Consider the following 17,251-nt stretch of genomic DNA (forward strand, 5'->3'; position numbering starts at 1 on the left):
ATTCCTTGATATCTAATACAATTCAGAGAACAAAAACAGATCACAGAGTATTCTTGAGAGATTATGTATGAGATAAGAATAAAAGATTTGGGGCCCTAATTCCAGCTTCCTCATTTACTTGCATGTGAGATCCCAGGCAAGTAAACTAATTTCTAAGTATTATTCCTTATGTATAGATGAGTGTGGGGATTAAACATGTCAGTATAGGACACAGAGTGTGCACTATGCCTGGACCTGAGAGGTCCACAAAGCACCATCACCATCACATTAACACCTGGCAGGCATCTTAAGATTTCTAACAGAAGTATAATTCCACTGAATCTTCTTGAATCACTCCTACTCCTTACAGAAAATCAAAACTCCTGCTATCATTGGTTCTCGTCTATGACCTTTATTTTTCCACTTTCGCAAATGACATGATGCTATTTTCTGAACAACCACACCCCAGATGGAATATGGAGACTTGATGTTAAATGATAACTACCCAGTGGGAAAAGGGAAGTCAGACAGGCTAGCTGAAATACAGGTCAAACGCGAAGAGTCCTGCTGACTGAATTCACCCACACGTTATGAACAAGCCGACATGTTTTTCCCCTGAAGGGTGTGATCAGGGAGCCCAAATCAGGACACTTCCTAGGAAAAGTCAGACACCCAAGTGGACTGGAGGATGGTAGATTCTTTTGGAGATTATACTTTCTTATGCAGAACTGTTCTCCTTAGATTGTGAATTTTCATTGATGCTAGCCCCACCCACTTACAAATGTGTTACCTTTATGTCTGGACAGCTACAGACATCATGAATTTACTCTGAGAAAAATGAATTCAATGAGATGCAGATTAAAATAGTTTAATACTGGGTGAATTGCTCTGGGGACAATGAGACTAACCCAGGAAAGAAACTCTGCATAGGTATATTCAGAAAATTACACTTCACTTCCCTTTTAAAACCCAGACCCTCAGATGAAGTTCACACAAGGTTTTCTTATTCTTCAGTCCAGGAGCAGGGGCGGCATTGTTTAATGCATCACCTAAATAGTGTGTGATACAAAATACTTTCAAACCTCTTCAAGGGCATTTTCATTTACAACTGGGTGAGAAAATTCATTTTTAGAAAACGTCTTTGAATCATAGCTCCACCCATCAGGATAATAAAATGTCTCATAAAGAGAACAGCAGCCATAGGTCTGAAATATCAATTTTCCTTGCCATCAGTATCTCTCTCAAGTTGCAGTCTACTGAATTTTGTTAACTTTTAAAGATATCTTAAATGTGAAAGTAAGTAGATGGAGTTTTGCTGAGGGATTGGACTTCAAATTATTTTGTTGTTACCGCTGATGAGACAAATCTAGGCATAGTCTGGAAACTTATTTTACAAAAACATTTTGGGAACAGTCCTGGTAGCTACTGAGCATTTTGGGTAGCCCATCCATTTTCTACATCTGCTTGCAAGTGCCATGTTCGGAGCATTCCTTCAGCTTTCCCCAAAGTGTGTTCTTTCTAATCATATGAACTAAAGTGATGCTGACTGCATAGAAATCCTCCTTCTGAAGAAACATGGTGAACAGAAGCTGAAGAAAAGACCTGAGAAACTGGGCAATAAAGAAATCTATTAAGTGTTCCCTATATCCTTTACCCGGACCACCAATTATTTATATTTTACCTTATTTGCATGTTTCCTCTCTCCCCACAAACATTACCCCTGAATCATTTAATAATAAGTGAGAGAAAATATGCCTCTTTACCAATACATACTTAAGTGTACTGTTTCTAAGAATAAGAATATTCTTTTATATATCCACAGTAAAATTATTAAAATTAGCAAGTTTTACTTTGATTTAATACTATTAATCATTTTCACAGTCCATTTTCAACTTTTGGCAAGTGCCCAAATAAAGTCCATTATAGATCATTATTTGTATCTTGGTCCAGGAATCTAATAGAGGATCAAACTTTGCATTCAGTTGCCACGTCTCTTTATAATGACCCCTCCGACCCCCAACTTTCATTTGGGACAGTTACTCAGCCTTTTTCTTTTTTTTTTTTGGTAGTTTGAAGGGTGCAGGCCAGTTATTAAGTAGATATAGGGTCAGTTTCGTGGTTTCGCATGATTAGATTCAGGTTGAGTCATATGTAAATGTACCACAATAAAGCATAAGGTAGTAAGTGGTTCAGGGTCATGTGAGGCACACATTAAATGAATATAGAATAACACAGGGCATGGGCCAGGTAAGGGGGCATTTTGCTGAAGTTGGACTTCCTATTTTCTAATGCTGTAACGGTTTGTTTAAATCAGCTCTCATATGCCTGTTGTAATGGCAGCAAGAGGAAATGATTCCAATTCAAGAGTGGGAAACCCAACAGAACTTTCAGAAAGCTCTACATTTTAATTTCCTCTCAGAACACCTATTTCTCCAATGTGCTCTCCTCCCATATACATGCACCAAGAAAAATTAATGATGAATTAAGGAAATGGCATGCAGACAGCCCAGAAGTTAGGCAATACACTGGTAGATTCATCAGACACTTCCAGGATACTGTTGTTCATCCTTAATAGAACAGAAGAACACATAGGAAAAGCTACAGGAAAAGAACAAATGAGACGTAAACACGATGAGATAAAGATGGTGACGGAAAGGGCAACAGCAGAATTAAAAGTCACCGAGGAGGCAGTACATAATAGGACTGAAGAGGTGAAATGTATTTTTCTGATCGTGTTTGGGGCTACCATGTAGCCAGCCAGCTGAGAACACAGTAGTGGACAAAAAAGTCACCCAAGGATAAAAATGTGCAGTAAAGACAAAGAAAAAAATCCAAACACAGTTAATGATCTGCTGGTTCTACTTGTTGGATGATTTGCAAATGATTATGTCACAAAGTTTAGGATAACAAGTTCTTACTCTATTTTTAGATTATGCTGTACCTTAATGACTGAAGAGCCAGATCACACACATTCAACAATTCCTTCATTCTGTCACTACCATCAGACAGCAAGACTGATGAGGGCAGGAAGGCTACCTGCTTAGTTAAAGACTTTGTCTTGAACAGTGCTGTTCTTGTAAATTCCATTAACTCATTTGTGGAATGAATAAAATGAGTGGGGACTCTAGATGACTGGAAGCAAGGACAGTCGAATGATAAAGTCACAATCATTACATTGAGGGTCTTGTTATTTCCAGGAAAAAATTATACAGTGAGATGAACAGCAAAGAGAGATAAGGATATTAAGAGAATGAATGGACTTAAAACTGCTGGAGAAAATGTTCAAGAAGGTGCAACATAACCCACAATCATTATGAAATGACTAAGTGGAACCAGGTATGGTTCTGCTAAACACCGGCAACATTCCTTTCTCTTTAATCTGCAAGGAATTTCAAACTGTTTTCTACCCAAGCAACTCTAGCCTGAAATTTTAATGATCCAACAAAAGAAAATCTAGTCCCCTAAATCGTGAGAAAAATTATAAACACCCACTATGTACACTATATATAAGGAATACTTGGAATTCAGAACTATGATATAGGTATTTTCTTTTGTATCAATCAACAGTCTTTACTCCCAGTAACTTTTTTTTAAAGCGTCATGATTATATTTTTATCCCCTGTGAGGGTTAATTTTAATGTGTTGACTTTGCCCTAGCTATGCTGCCTACTTGTTTGGTCCAACAGTATTCCACGTGTTGCTGTGAAGGTCTTGTTTTAAATGTGATTACTGTTTACATCACTAGACTCTCCATACGGTGGGAGCCACATCCAATCACTTGAAACCTGGAGGAAGAGGTAGGAATTCTGCCTCTAGATTGCAACAGAGAAATTCTGCCCGAGTTTCCAGCCTTCAGCCTTCAGCCTGCAACGACAACTCTTCAACACAACTCTTCAGCAAGGCTGAAATTTCCAGCCTGCTCCGCATATTTCATACTTGCCCAATCCCAAAACTGAGGTACAACCACTTCCTTAAAAACCTCAGTCTCAAAAAAAAAAAAAAAAAAAAAAATACAGCAAAACCTCAGTCTCTCTGTCTCTCTCACATTGATCTCATTTCTCTGGTGAACTCTCACTAATACAACCCTAAATGTCACTACTGATCTTAAGCAAAATGTATCCCAATATATCTATATGTCTCTGTGCTTCACCTTAGAAAACTGTTCTGTAACTTCATTCTTTTTTGAGTTTCTTTGAGCTCTGAGCTTTATCCTCTTCATTTGTCTCTTTCTAACAAGGTTCTCCCCTGGAGAATGGAGGCCCTATTACAACCCAGTTCACACTCCTGCGACCTACAGAAAAACATCCATGAAACTGACAGACAACACAACTGGGTGATATAAAATGAAGACCAAACGACATGGGCCACAGAATCAGACCTGATTTGTATACGGAAGACGCCTGAGGTCTCCAAGGCTCACTGTCCCCTTCTGTCAAACAGAGGTAATGCATACCTCATGGGATGGTTGTAATAAAGAAACACTACTGCATGCTTGGGAAAAGTAAGAAGAAACTCCAGAGCCCTCAGTTTTTATTACTATGTATCTTTATTACTTTCTTCAGACCAGGAGAGAGATGCAAATTCAGGTGAAAATAAATTGTTTCCAGGGACAAGCCAACAATCCCAATGAGTGATGCCACAAGGCGTAGCAAAGAAACCTGTGTGTGGGCATCACACAGCCTTCATTCCAAGAATATTTTTAGAAGAAACTTGACCCAAAGAATAGATGGCATTCAACATCTTTACAGGCAAGGCAGCATTTAAATAAACATTCTGAAGCATTTGCTTTATAAAATATCATTAACCATGGAGTGCGCCAATCCTTAATTATTTCCCCTTTTTCCCCTGCCCTGTAATATGGAATTATCTTCAACTGTAAACAGCAGGAATCCAGATTTTTGGAGAAGAAGAACCCCACGTGCACCGTAGCGCCATGACTCCTATACAATTGGGTATCAAGGTATTTGAGGGAATCCCTTTCAAAAGTCTCTTGTGTGTAACTTGTTTATGCTATTTATTAGTTGTTGTTTTTTTTAATTTCTGCATCTGATTAGTCAAATACACATTTAACTTTTTCAGCTGTTTCCTGGTAGGGAAAAGTTCAGGCTCTTGCTTCCATCAGTGAAGGATTTCCTATGTGTGACTTGTGAGCTATTTCTTAAAAGTTCAGCATTAAGTTTGGACACAAATGAGGTAGGTTAAGCATCTGGCTACAGTTGGTCCCTTATCATGGACTCCAGAAAGAGGGAGTAAGTTGTAGCTCTCCCATTTTATAGCTGTGTGACCCAGATGAAGTTAGTCACCCTCTCTGAGTCTTGGCAGCTTAGCAGGAAACTGAGGATCGGAAACAGGTCATTGGGCTACATTGAGGATTAAATAAAATAAGTAAAGTGCTTCCTACAATAGCTGACATATGATAGGCCCCCTAATGAATTATTTTTAAAGACATCATTTAATGTCTTTAAAAAGTAGTTAATGGACGGGCAAAGGAAAGGAAAAAACCCCAATACATTAGTGCACGGGTTGTTTTCAATAACCCCAAATTGGGCATTACCCGGATGCCAGTCAATAATGGACGACCTAACAGAACACACAACAATGGCACATAGAGTATGAAAGCACCTCACAAACACAAACCATGCTGAGACAAAGAAACCTGATTTTTTTTTCTTTTAACAGAAAGGATATACTCTGTGATCCTGCTGCAATGAAGTACAAAATCAGGAAAAACTCTTGCAGTTACAAGCCAACACCTGGCGGGTGGTAACTGGAAGAGGGGTCCTGGGGAGAAGCCAGTGAGAAAGTGTTTTTTGTTGATCTGCGGCCTGGTTCAAAGAGCGTGAAAATTCATTCAGCTGCACACTGATCATCTGTGAATTTCTCTCTCTATATATATATTTTCCTAATAAAGAAATAAAATTAGGGACCTCCCCAGGCGGAGCGGGTCCAGTGGTTAAGACTTCACCTTCCAATGCAGGGGGTGCAGGATCGATCCCTGGTTGGGAAGCTAAGATCCCACAAACCTTGTGGCCAAAAAACCAAAACATAAAACTGAAGTAATATTGTAATGAATTCAATAAAGATTTCAAAAAAAGTGGTCCACATTAAAGAAAGAAAAAGAAATAAAATTAGTGAAATAGCTGTAATTTTGAAACTGGGATAAACAAAGTATAATCTTCTCCTATAATAAAGGAGTAGGGTGACATTGTTTCCCTGTTCTGTACCCATTCCATACAACAGAGGCTGCTCCCAACAGGGGGGTATGGCTACAGAGAACTGATTTGCTTCAAAGAGCAAATTAGGGTGGATGACCGGAGGTGTGTGCAGAATCACGCCTGCCTAGGACCAAATAACAGTGACATGGGCCCAACTCTGCTTCTTTCCACCCAACCCCTTGAGGCAGATGCTGCAGAACGAAGCTAAGAGGCAGCAGCAGAAGGCTGCCAAAACGTATCGTATCCAACTCTTTACAATACTTTACATGAATTCATCCCTTCAATCCTTGGCATATATGGAGGGTGAGTGAGTGAGTGAAAGTTGCTCAGTCATGTCCAACTCTTTGTGACTCCATGGACTATACATACAGACCATGGAATTCTCCGGGCCAGAATACTGGAGTGGGTAGCCTTTCCTTTCTCCAGGGGAACTTCCCAACCCGGGGATCGGACTCAGGTCTCCAACACTGCAGGTGGATTCTTTACCAGCTGAGCCACCAGTGAAAGTATTATTATTCTCCCCATTTTTAACAAAAGGAAATTCAGGCTGAGATATTATGTCTTCTCTGTTAAGAAATAAAGCTGGGATTCAAACCCAGAGCCCACACTTTAGAAGTCCTCTTGGTAGATCATCCTGACCAGAATCCCCATAAGCCATGAGCATGACCTATTAGCAATTGCTAGGATCTTGGTACAAAGCTTCGAGGGTAGTGTTCTCAAACAGGCTGATTTTTGGACCCTGGGGACATCTGTCGATGTCTGAAGACATCTGCGGTTGGTGTCACTTGGGGTCAGATGCTACTGCTGGCGTCTACTGGGGAGAGGCCAGCGAGGTTGCTAAACACCCTACAATGCATAGGATACTCCTCGCCAAAGCAACTAATTATCCAGCCTAAAATGTCAACAGTGCTGAGGTGCACAAACCATGCCTACACCCACTGCCACAGGAAGGCTAGTCAATGGCTATGGGAAAGCTCTGTGATAGTCTTTCTCTTTCCTACTACTGACCTTACAGGGAGGAGGACCGAGTCTGCTATAATGGGGCTCAAAGACTGCAGGGTCTTGCCCTTACCCATAAACCAGTAACTTAAGACCTCTTTCACCTACTGGAGTGACTGTAATAACCTTCTTTTCTATTAAAACAACCTATCCTTGCTTGCTATTTTGTACCTAAGCCTGGTTCTGAAATGCAGTGGAGCTTAATGCCCTGGACACAGCGGAGGGGGTGGGGAGCCCTAGGTGCATCTGGAACTCATTTGTATTTCAAAAACAGGAAAATAACCACCTCAGTGTTTGTGCTCTTTGTAATGTGAAACTTTTTAGAAATTGCTTTGTACTTGGGAGTAACAGCCACATGATTCACCATGAAATGAAGTCTGGAAAATCATTTTGGATAAATGGACCTATAAATTCAATAGAATTTCCATGACAACATAGACTGTGACACTCAACCACAAATAAAAGGTTATAAATCATTCAAAACCAACGAGGAATCAGCAATATGTCTCCCACTTTGAAATACAAGAAACCTGAAATACAGTTTGTTACTGACTCACCCAAAATTCCCATTATGGTTCTGTCCTCACTTCTGATATTGTACTTTCTACCCCCCGATAGGTTCTGGGGAAATGATGATGCTGTGAATCTGCAGTCAAGCTAAATAAAATTAGCATAGGTATAGAATTAGTTGTATTCCTCCCTTTCTCCCAGCCAAAAGTCTGCCAGAAAGCTTCACACAAAGAGAAGCTGTGCACTTTTACCCAGAAAACTGCATTATGCCCTTTGCAGCTAAATGTTGCCAAATTAAGCTCTCCCAAAGAAACAGGTTTATGCAAAACATGTCTGAGAACGGACATGTGAGACAATATGGATGGTTTCCAAAGCTTTTCAGACTTCTATAAATCAAAACCTCACCCTCTTATGCTCTAAGGGTAATCTCCACAGGAGGCATTTTTTTAGATTAGCTGGGTCAATTGAACTAGAACATCTGCTCCTTAAAGCAGCTCTCTGCTACTCAGATTTTCTGTTTAATTTTACTGAAGGGTGGCACTAGGGGTAAAGAATCCACCTGCCAATGCAGGAGACTTAGGAATCCCGAGTTTGATCGCTGGGTTGGGAAGATCCCCTGGACGAGGGGATGGTAACCCACTCCAGTATTCTTGCCTAGAGAATCCCATGGACAAGAGGAGCCTGGCGGGCTGCAGTCCACGGGGTCACAAAGAGTCGGACATGACTGAGCGCCTGAGCACAGCTCATGAGGTGCCCTTACAATGGACTCTTCCAGGTCCGATGTGCTGGGACCTCTCCCACTGGGCAGTACCGGCCCCAGGACCAAGAATACAGTAGTTACTCATTAAATGACTGTGGAATACATTAAAGGAAAGAGCTTATTTCTTGCACAGGAGGAAATGCACTGCCCTGCTCTATTCAAACTCTTTCTGATTTTTAAGTTTCCCTTATAGACAACAGCTTTGGGTAGATAACTGGTAGGAGGGGGGAAACCAATTTATGGAGCTATAAACTGGGGTTCTGCACACCCCTTGAGATACTGCCAAGGGTTGTCCGTGTGTGCACTGGACACTGTCTACCTTTTTCATCAGATAAACTCTTGTGGTTATACCTATTACCACATTTTCAGTCCTGATGCCACGTGGTCAATGGCTTTCATCAAAATCTTCACAGGTCCTACAAGCCAGAAACGGTAAGAATCACTGATACAAAAAATAAGTGAATATGCTTCTATGAGCACAAAATCTTTTTGCTAAGACAGATCCCTAGAAGTCGTTCAAATTTTCCCCTGAAAAGGGTACACACCTTTTATATTCTAGCAGTAATGGAAAAGAATACCATCTCCCCACACCACTGCTAAGACTGGATTGGCGGATCCTTATTTTTTACACATTGGGTGAACATTTCTGTTTTCATTTTTTAATTTTCCTGATAATCAGTAAGAATGAGAATCTTAATTCATTTTTTTTCTAATGATTTTCCTTTCTACGATTTAAGGAGGCCCTCGACTAAGAAAATTTAAGATTTGCCAGAAGTGTAGCAAATACAAAGACAGACAAGTACATATATTTGCCCCATATACATCAGGAAAAAAAATTCACATGCATCATAAATAGGAGAACTATAAGATAAATAATGGGGTGGAGAAAAGAAATTCACAAGTAGGCACTGACATTTAAACTTCTTGAAGATTTATTAGTAATGAAGACAGTCAAGATGCAGGATATATTCACATTTGATTTTTAAAAAGCCCCACAACAAAATATTTGTTGTGTATCTGTCTGCATCAGCGAATCCTAAAGGCAATCAACCCTGAATATTCGCTGGAAGGACTGATGCCGAAGTCCCAATACTTTGGCTACCTGATGCAAGGAGCTGACTCACAGGAAAAGACCCTGATGCTGGGAAAGACCAAAGGCAGGAGGAGAAGGGGGCAACAGAGGACGAGATGGTTGGATGGCCTCACCGACTCAATGGACATGAGTCTGAGCAAGCTCTGGGAGATGGTGAAGGAGGGGGAACCCTGGCGTGCTACAGCCCATGGGGTCACAAAGAGTCTGACACAACTTAGCAACTGAACAACAACAAATGCATCTGCACAGATATACAATAGTAAGGAAAGAAAAGGCTCTGGAAAATAACACCAACTAGTAACAGTGGTTTTCTCTAGAGAGGGGACTTGGATTGGTTTGGGGCCAAGGAAGGTAGTTTGTTCTATTCCAATGGTTTAAAATACTTGCTGGCTCTAAATAATAGTTTCTCTGTGTTGGGGCAGGGGGGCGTTCCTCAAAATGAGGGAAAGGAAAGCGAAGAATTGAAAAATAAAAGAACAGAATCAAAATCCCCATCACTACTGCAGAGGGGGAAGGTGAAGCTAATGGATTCATTTGGGGGACCAAACTCAGAAAATCTGTGTTATCAGCAAAGTGCTCCAAAGGAATGAATCCATCAGCCCCTAGCGACAGACAGCACAGCGTCACACAGGCTATGATCCTGCTCTATTCCTGACTTCACTCTGACACTATCCACTCTTCATTTATTTCTGCCTGCAGTGAAACACGACTATTCAAGTTCAGTAACACTCCAAAGGAGGAAGGGAAAAAAAAGAAAAAGACAGAGCTACTGTTTCTGACCTACACAGACTATTCAATTCACTTAACATAGCTGCTCTGTTGAAAAGTATATTTATTTAGACTAATAGTTTCCCACCTACCTGGCCATAAAATTACAGTGTGCACACCTAGTAAACACAAAGTACTAATGCTCACAGACTGTATATTTGGTCAGGAAAACACCAGCAAATTAAGGAGGAAAGCAAGGCTGCCCAAAGCTGGGCAAAGCATGGCTCTGCTGATGGCCTGAGTATAACCTGAAAGCAGTGATTTAGGAAGAAGCTCTTAGGAAATGGCTGCAGGCCTCAGTGGTAATGAGGACAGAGTTCTGCCACCAACAGTGCTTTGATCGTCGTTCATAATATTCTTGCTGAATGATCCTCCTTTCCATGAATTCCCCAGAGTATGATTTTGAATTTCGGGATCTTATAATCAGGGCAAACACATGATGGAGTAACACAGATATGATTAGAACATCTAAGTTCCAGTTCAAGCTCCTCCTCATCTTGTGTTACAATCGGAGGCAAATCACTTAATATTTTCTAGATCCCTGTTTCTAAATATGAAAAACTGACATGATGTTATTAGGTTAATTTCAATGATGATGACTTAAAAAGAGGTTTGATGACTGACTCTAAGTGTACAGGTTTGATGTTAGGATTAAATACCACAAAACCTATGGATGACATTAATAACTTCTCCCTCATTATTACTCTGGCTATGATAATTATTACATGAAAATCCTTTTAAAAGATACATGTCTCTGTTCAGCTCGCTATGTAGTACTAAATTCACTGACTGTATGATTTTAGAGCCAAGTCCTCTATTGATTACATTTTCTCATTTCCCATTCTGTTCCATATTCCTTCCCCCTCACAAAATATTTTTATGAAGAAGTTTCAAACATAAGAGCAAAGTTGAAGAATATTACTGTGAACACCTATATACTGCCAACTAGATTCTAACATTAATATTCTAAGAAACTTGCTTTATCAAATAACAACTGGTTCCTCTATCCAGGCATTTTATCAGGTACTGCATTTTAAAGGGAAAAAAAAATTAGCACTTTCAGGCAGTCAACTAGTTACCTCAATATTAAGAGAAAGCCAGGCAATGTTTTTCAGGCTTTGGGTCCAAGCCAGGGAATGTCTTGCTGGTTTGCAAGGGGGTTAATAACTCCATTAATGAGAACATCTTGAGATTCTGATAGCTGTATCTCTGCAGGGAACTGTTCATAATTTGGAATAAAGACAGAGTTTAAAGGATGGGACAAAAACAACAAAATATCAAAGCTAGGTCTTGAAGAAACCAAGAGTCTATGGGAGACAGTGTTAGTCAATAATCATGTTGTTGATTGGCTCCATTCATGCCCCACTCTGATGAGCTAATACCAGAACACATCCAGAGAGACTATACATTAAGTGTAACTATGCCTCAATGCTTGTTTCACTTGTCTTGAATTTATAATACATAATGTAACAGTGAACACACCCAGCAGTCTATCCAGGAAGCTTGATTCATTATCTTCCCATTTGAGATTCAGCCACTGAAGAGGGTCTTCCCCACAGAACTCCAGCCCAAAATCTTAACGAAGAAGGTACTTTTAAATCAAAAGGAGCTTAAAATTGGCTGTTTTAGTTGGGATTCAAGCAGAGTTGTGTATGTTACTAGGAAGATTCATGGAGTTCAAGAAGTCTGATTTATAACAGCAAAATACTTGGTGCTGGGAAAACTAGACAGCTACATGTAAAAGAAAGAAATTAGAACACTACCTAACACCATACACAAAAATAAACTCAAAGTGGATCAAAGACCTAAAGCTAAGATGGGACAGTATAAAACTCTTACAGCGAACATAAGAAAAACATTCTTTGCCAGAACACACAGGAAGGTCTTTTTTGACCCACCTCCTACAGTACTGAAAATACAAACAAAAATAATCAAATGGGACACAATTAAACTGAAAAGCTTTTGCACAGCAAAGGAAACCATAAACAAGAAGAAAAGACAACATTCAAAATGGGAAAAAAGAGTCTGCAAACAAAGCAATTGACAGAGATGGACAAAAATATATATCTCCAAAATATACAAACAGCTCACTCAGCTCAATGTCAAAAAAAACAAACAAGGTAATCAAAAAAGTGGGTGGCAAATAAGACATAAGACATTTCTCCAAAGAAGACGTAAAGATGGCCAACAAACACATGAAAAGATGCTCAACACCATTCATTATTAGAGAAATGCAAACCAAAACTACAATGAGGTAACACCTCACACCAGTAAGAATGACTATCACCAAAAAAATCTACAAACAGTAAATGCTGGACAGGATGTCGTGAAAAGGGAAGCCCTATGCACTGTTGGTGGGATATAAACTGGTACAACCGCTAGGGAAAACAGTATAGGGGTTTTGTAAAAAATTTAAAATGGAACTGTCATATGGCCCAGCAATCCCACTACTGGGCGTATACCCTGAGAAAACCATAATTCAAACAGACACATGCACCCCAGTGTTCACTGCAGTACTATTCATAATAGCCAGGACATGGAAGTAACCTAAATGCCCATCAACAAATGAATAGATAAAGAAGATATGGTGTGTATATATATACAGTAGAATATTACTCAATGTGAACAAAATGAAATTGGGTCATTCATAGAGATGTGGATGGACTGAGAGTCTGTCATACAGAGTAAAGAAAGTAAGAGAGGGAAAAACAAATACTGTATATTAATGCCTATGTATGGAATTTAGAAAGATGGGACAGATGAGCATGTCTGCAGGGCAGGAATAGAGAACAGACAGGTGGACACAGCGGGAGAAGGGAAGGGGAAGACGAGTTGTGAGAGCAGCACTGACGTATCATCAGCATCGTGTGTAAAACAGGCAGTGGGAAGCTACTCTATAGCAGAGGCAGCTCAGCTCGGTGATGCCCTAGAGGGGTGGGATGGGAGGAAGGCCCAAAAGGGAGGGGATGTATGTGTACAAACAGCTGATTCAGTTCATTGAATAACAGAATCACAGCACTGTAAAGCAACTATACTTCTATTAAAAAATGTAGATAAATTCATTGTCAATCAATGAGAAAATGACTCGATAAACTGGGAGCAAACTGTGGAATATTATGCAGCTCTTAAAAAGAATGATGTTTATTCTATATCTGACATGCAAAGATGCCCATGGATATACCATTAAGTCAAAAACTGAAGTTATGGAACACTATGTACGTACTCATCTGATTGTTCAAGAAAAGGGAAAAAACAGAGAAACACCAATAGTGAGGAAGAAGAAAACATTGGAACAATCTATAAGAAGCACGACTATGGTTACCTTTGAGAACTAAAAATGCAGAGATGACACAATGGATTCCATTTTTACTTCATATGTTCAGTACTGCTTAAAGATTGTTTCAATGAGAAAACTTTCTTTTGTAAGTATTTAAGATAATAAACAAAAAACAGCAACAACAGAGAAAGACTTAAACAGGAATCAAACAACATACAGAGGACAAGATGCATCATCAAATTTTACGAAGTATTGACATTCATACACAACAGTGCCCAGAGTAAATGCACTTGTAAGTTACCTTGGTGAAGTTTCAGAGTGAGCACTCATGCAACATTTCTGGACCCCAGAAGCCCCATGTGTTTCCATCTGGTCGCTACCCTCAAACAAGAGTAACCATCTCCTGACATCCACTAGCAGAGATTCATCCTTCTAACCAGATGGCTTTTCAGCTCATTTTAAACAAGAGATTCTACGATGCTTTAAAGCAAGTCCTCTGTTTGCCACCAGACTTCAGTCCACATTCTTACAAGGGTGACAGCTGGAAGATCAGTGAGTTCTTGTTCCCTGGCTTTTTTTTACGGATGATGGGGGTTTGTTAGAGTGTTTCGGAGCCTTTAGAGGCACGCTTTTGAGCTATTTTCAAGACGATTGCTAGGAGGTAGATAGGAGGAGGTCCTAAGAAACAGGGATGTGAGACACTCCACGTCTCAGAGTCATCACCCATACTTTTGTGTGCTCCACTTACGAAACAGCCACCGGGCCATGTGCTTTACAAAAATTAGGGCACTTTTTCTGTCATAACAACTCTTAAAGGGAGGCGCTACTGCTTCTGTCCTCATTTTAGAGACAGGAAAGGGGAGATGCAGAAAAGTGTAGAAACTGCTTCTAGGAACAGCTGGTAAGCAGTCGGGAACCCAGCCTTGCTGCTCCCCAACAGATCAGACACCTGGGATGTGCCCCATGGGACCCGTCAGATGCTGGAGGACTATTCACTTCAGCCCATCAAAGGCGGTTCTACTGCGCAGCCCCTGACTCTTGCTGGTGTGATAACCACTCATGGCCACAGCACAGAGCACACCCAACTGTGAAAAGCCTCACTGAAGGATCTCAGCTTGAGTCAGCTCTGATCACTAGGGCTCTATTTTCTTTCTTCAGGGAGCATGGACGGACTTTGTCTCACCAACTGCTTTGCTTCCAATTAAAGTTCTGTCCTATCTGTGAGATGCTGTGAGCACCCTGAACTCACCCTGGTCCTAACTGCCTAGTACAGTCATGCTAACCATCAGCGGCTAGGCATGCACTGCAGCTCAGCAGAAGCGCAGTCTTCACCTACTCGGTACAGAAACAACCCAGGGCCACAAACGTAAGCCAAGAACAAGAACCAGCAGAGGTCACAGGACTCTGGACACTAGCAAAATCGGGGAGAGGGGAAGGATTTAGAATTCAAGAACAGACCCAATGAAACTGAACATCCAGCCAAATGTCATCGGTCATCAAGGTCTCTCTTCACTGTAAGGTAACTTAGCTTGCTTCCATAGTTACTGAGCAGAGGTTAGGGATGGAGTTGTACCAGACACATGGCTAGGTAAACAGATTCTTCCATCCTGTTTCTAAAGGCTGGGTCCATAGGGATTTGCATGCCCAGGGAAATACGTTCACACATGCATTGCTGTATTTAAAGGGGTCACTGGTAGAGGGGTATATTTTTATTCACAGCACTGTTGTTTAGTCGGTAAGTCGTGTCCGACACTTTTGCGACCCCCATGGATTACAGCCCACCAGGCTCCTCTGTCCAAAGGATTCTCCAGGCAAGAATACTTGAGTGGGTTCCCATTTCCTTCTCCAGGGGATCTTCCGAGCCCGTGGATGGAACCTGCAACAGCAGGGGGATTCTTGACCCCTGAGCCACTTGGGAAGCCCACTGTATTCTACCTTAAGACAGCACATGTCCTGGTCTAAAGGTTGGAATATCGGGCTCTGTTATTTCTTCAAACACCTACACCTCAAGTATTTTTAACATGCTGGCTCAATGATTCCTACCCACGGATTCCTCCCCATGATTGTCTATTTGTGCTGCACGGAAATACCGTTTTTTGTTCTCAGTCTGCGAGCACAGGATGGTGTAGAACATACAGCTCTCTCAATTTTCTGAGTCTTAAACAGCATGTTAACACCCATCTGGAGCTCTTGGGCATTACCTTTTTGGAACATTAACTGCACAGCAGATGGATTTCTGCCTTCTGCAGAGCCATTCTACTGGGCTTCCAGGCCATCAGCACCGGGGCTCTCGGAGCTGTGAACCTCTTCGGATCCTGCTCTGGCAGCGTTATCTTTGTGAATTGGCTTTCCTGGCAGTGAAGCTCTGAGCTCATTTTCCAGTTTTATGAACTGTTACCAGTGTACACAACCGTGTTCACAGTTGGGGGACAAGAGAAAACACACCGACTGATGTGGGGGCCTGGCAACCCTGGGGTGTAGATACCCCAACACATCTTGGGAAACAGGGTTCTCTGGGTACCCTGGCAAAGCAACCCACAAAGAAGCATTTCTCCTAAAAGAAGAGTTATAGTTCTCCATTTTCTCTTCTTTTTTAAAAAATAATTTTATTTATTTATTGGCTATGCTGGGTCTTTGCTGCTGTGCAGGATTCTCTCTAGTTGCAGTGAGCAGGGGCTACTCTCTCATTCCGGTCTGCGGGCTTCACTGCAGTGGCTTCTCTTGTTGAGGAACACGTGTTCTAGGGCACGTGGGCTTCAGTAGTTGTGGCTTCTGGGCTCTAGAGCACAGGCTCAATAGCTGTGGCTATTTGCTTACTTGCTCCATGGCATGCGGGATCTTCCCACATTAGGGAATGAATCCATGTCTCCTGTACTGGCAGGCCGACTCCTTACCGCTGAGCCACCTGAGAAGCCTCTCCATCTTCTTGAACAGGAGAAAAGAGTGGCAATGGGAGGATGAAGGATAAGATGAACCTTAAGTCAGAATTTCCCAAGAACACTCCTGTGTTCAGCTGAGAATGGCTGTGGCTTCTCACCATAAATACCCAGAAAAAAACTCACAAACTCTCCTGTAGATATGGCCAGGGTTTACCATCCCTTCCTCTAAGACAGAGGGCCCATCAAAACCCTGATCTTAATTGCAAATATCTCCCAAAAGAGTAAGGAAAAAACATTAACTTCAGGTCTGCCATCAGAATCATTTGCGTTTTTCTAAAAATGTGGATAACCCTTGTGTTCAGATGAAAGACCCTTACTTTTTAATCTTAAATTTATTCCAAAACAACCTGCTTGCTTGAAAAATCATCATATTGTTCAGAGAGCATGTTTAATGTGCACTGGGTCTTCAACTCTCCATCCTGCCTGTTGTCTTCCTTCTCATGTCCATGGACAGCACAAAATAGCTGTAAATGCAACAAAAATAGCTGTCTTCCCTATGCTCTCCACCAGCAACCCCTTTAAATAAAGACGAAGTCTAGGCACAACACAGCAAGTGCCAGGACAGCACCATTTATCCACAATGCCATTCCTCTCTTTGTAAACCACTGATTCTCAAACAGGGGTGATGCTGCTCTCCAGAGGACACCTGGCAAGGTCTGCAGATATTTCAGACTGACACACGGTGGCTTGGGTGCTACTGACCTGTCGTAG

At 41.2% G+C, this 17,251-nt stretch overlaps 1 protein-coding gene across 5 annotated transcripts in view; it reads right to left on the reverse strand.

The window, feature by feature from the left end:
* The window catches only part of PTPRG (protein tyrosine phosphatase receptor type G), a 759,790-nt gene that overhangs the window by 236,577 nt on the left and 505,962 nt on the right, over window positions 1-17,251 (reverse strand). The window lies entirely within an intron of this gene.

This window comes from Dama dama, chromosome 24 (genome assembly GCF_033118175.1).
Source record: "Dama dama isolate Ldn47 chromosome 24, ASM3311817v1, whole genome shotgun sequence".
NCBI lineage: Eukaryota > Metazoa > Chordata > Mammalia > Artiodactyla > Cervidae > Dama > Dama dama.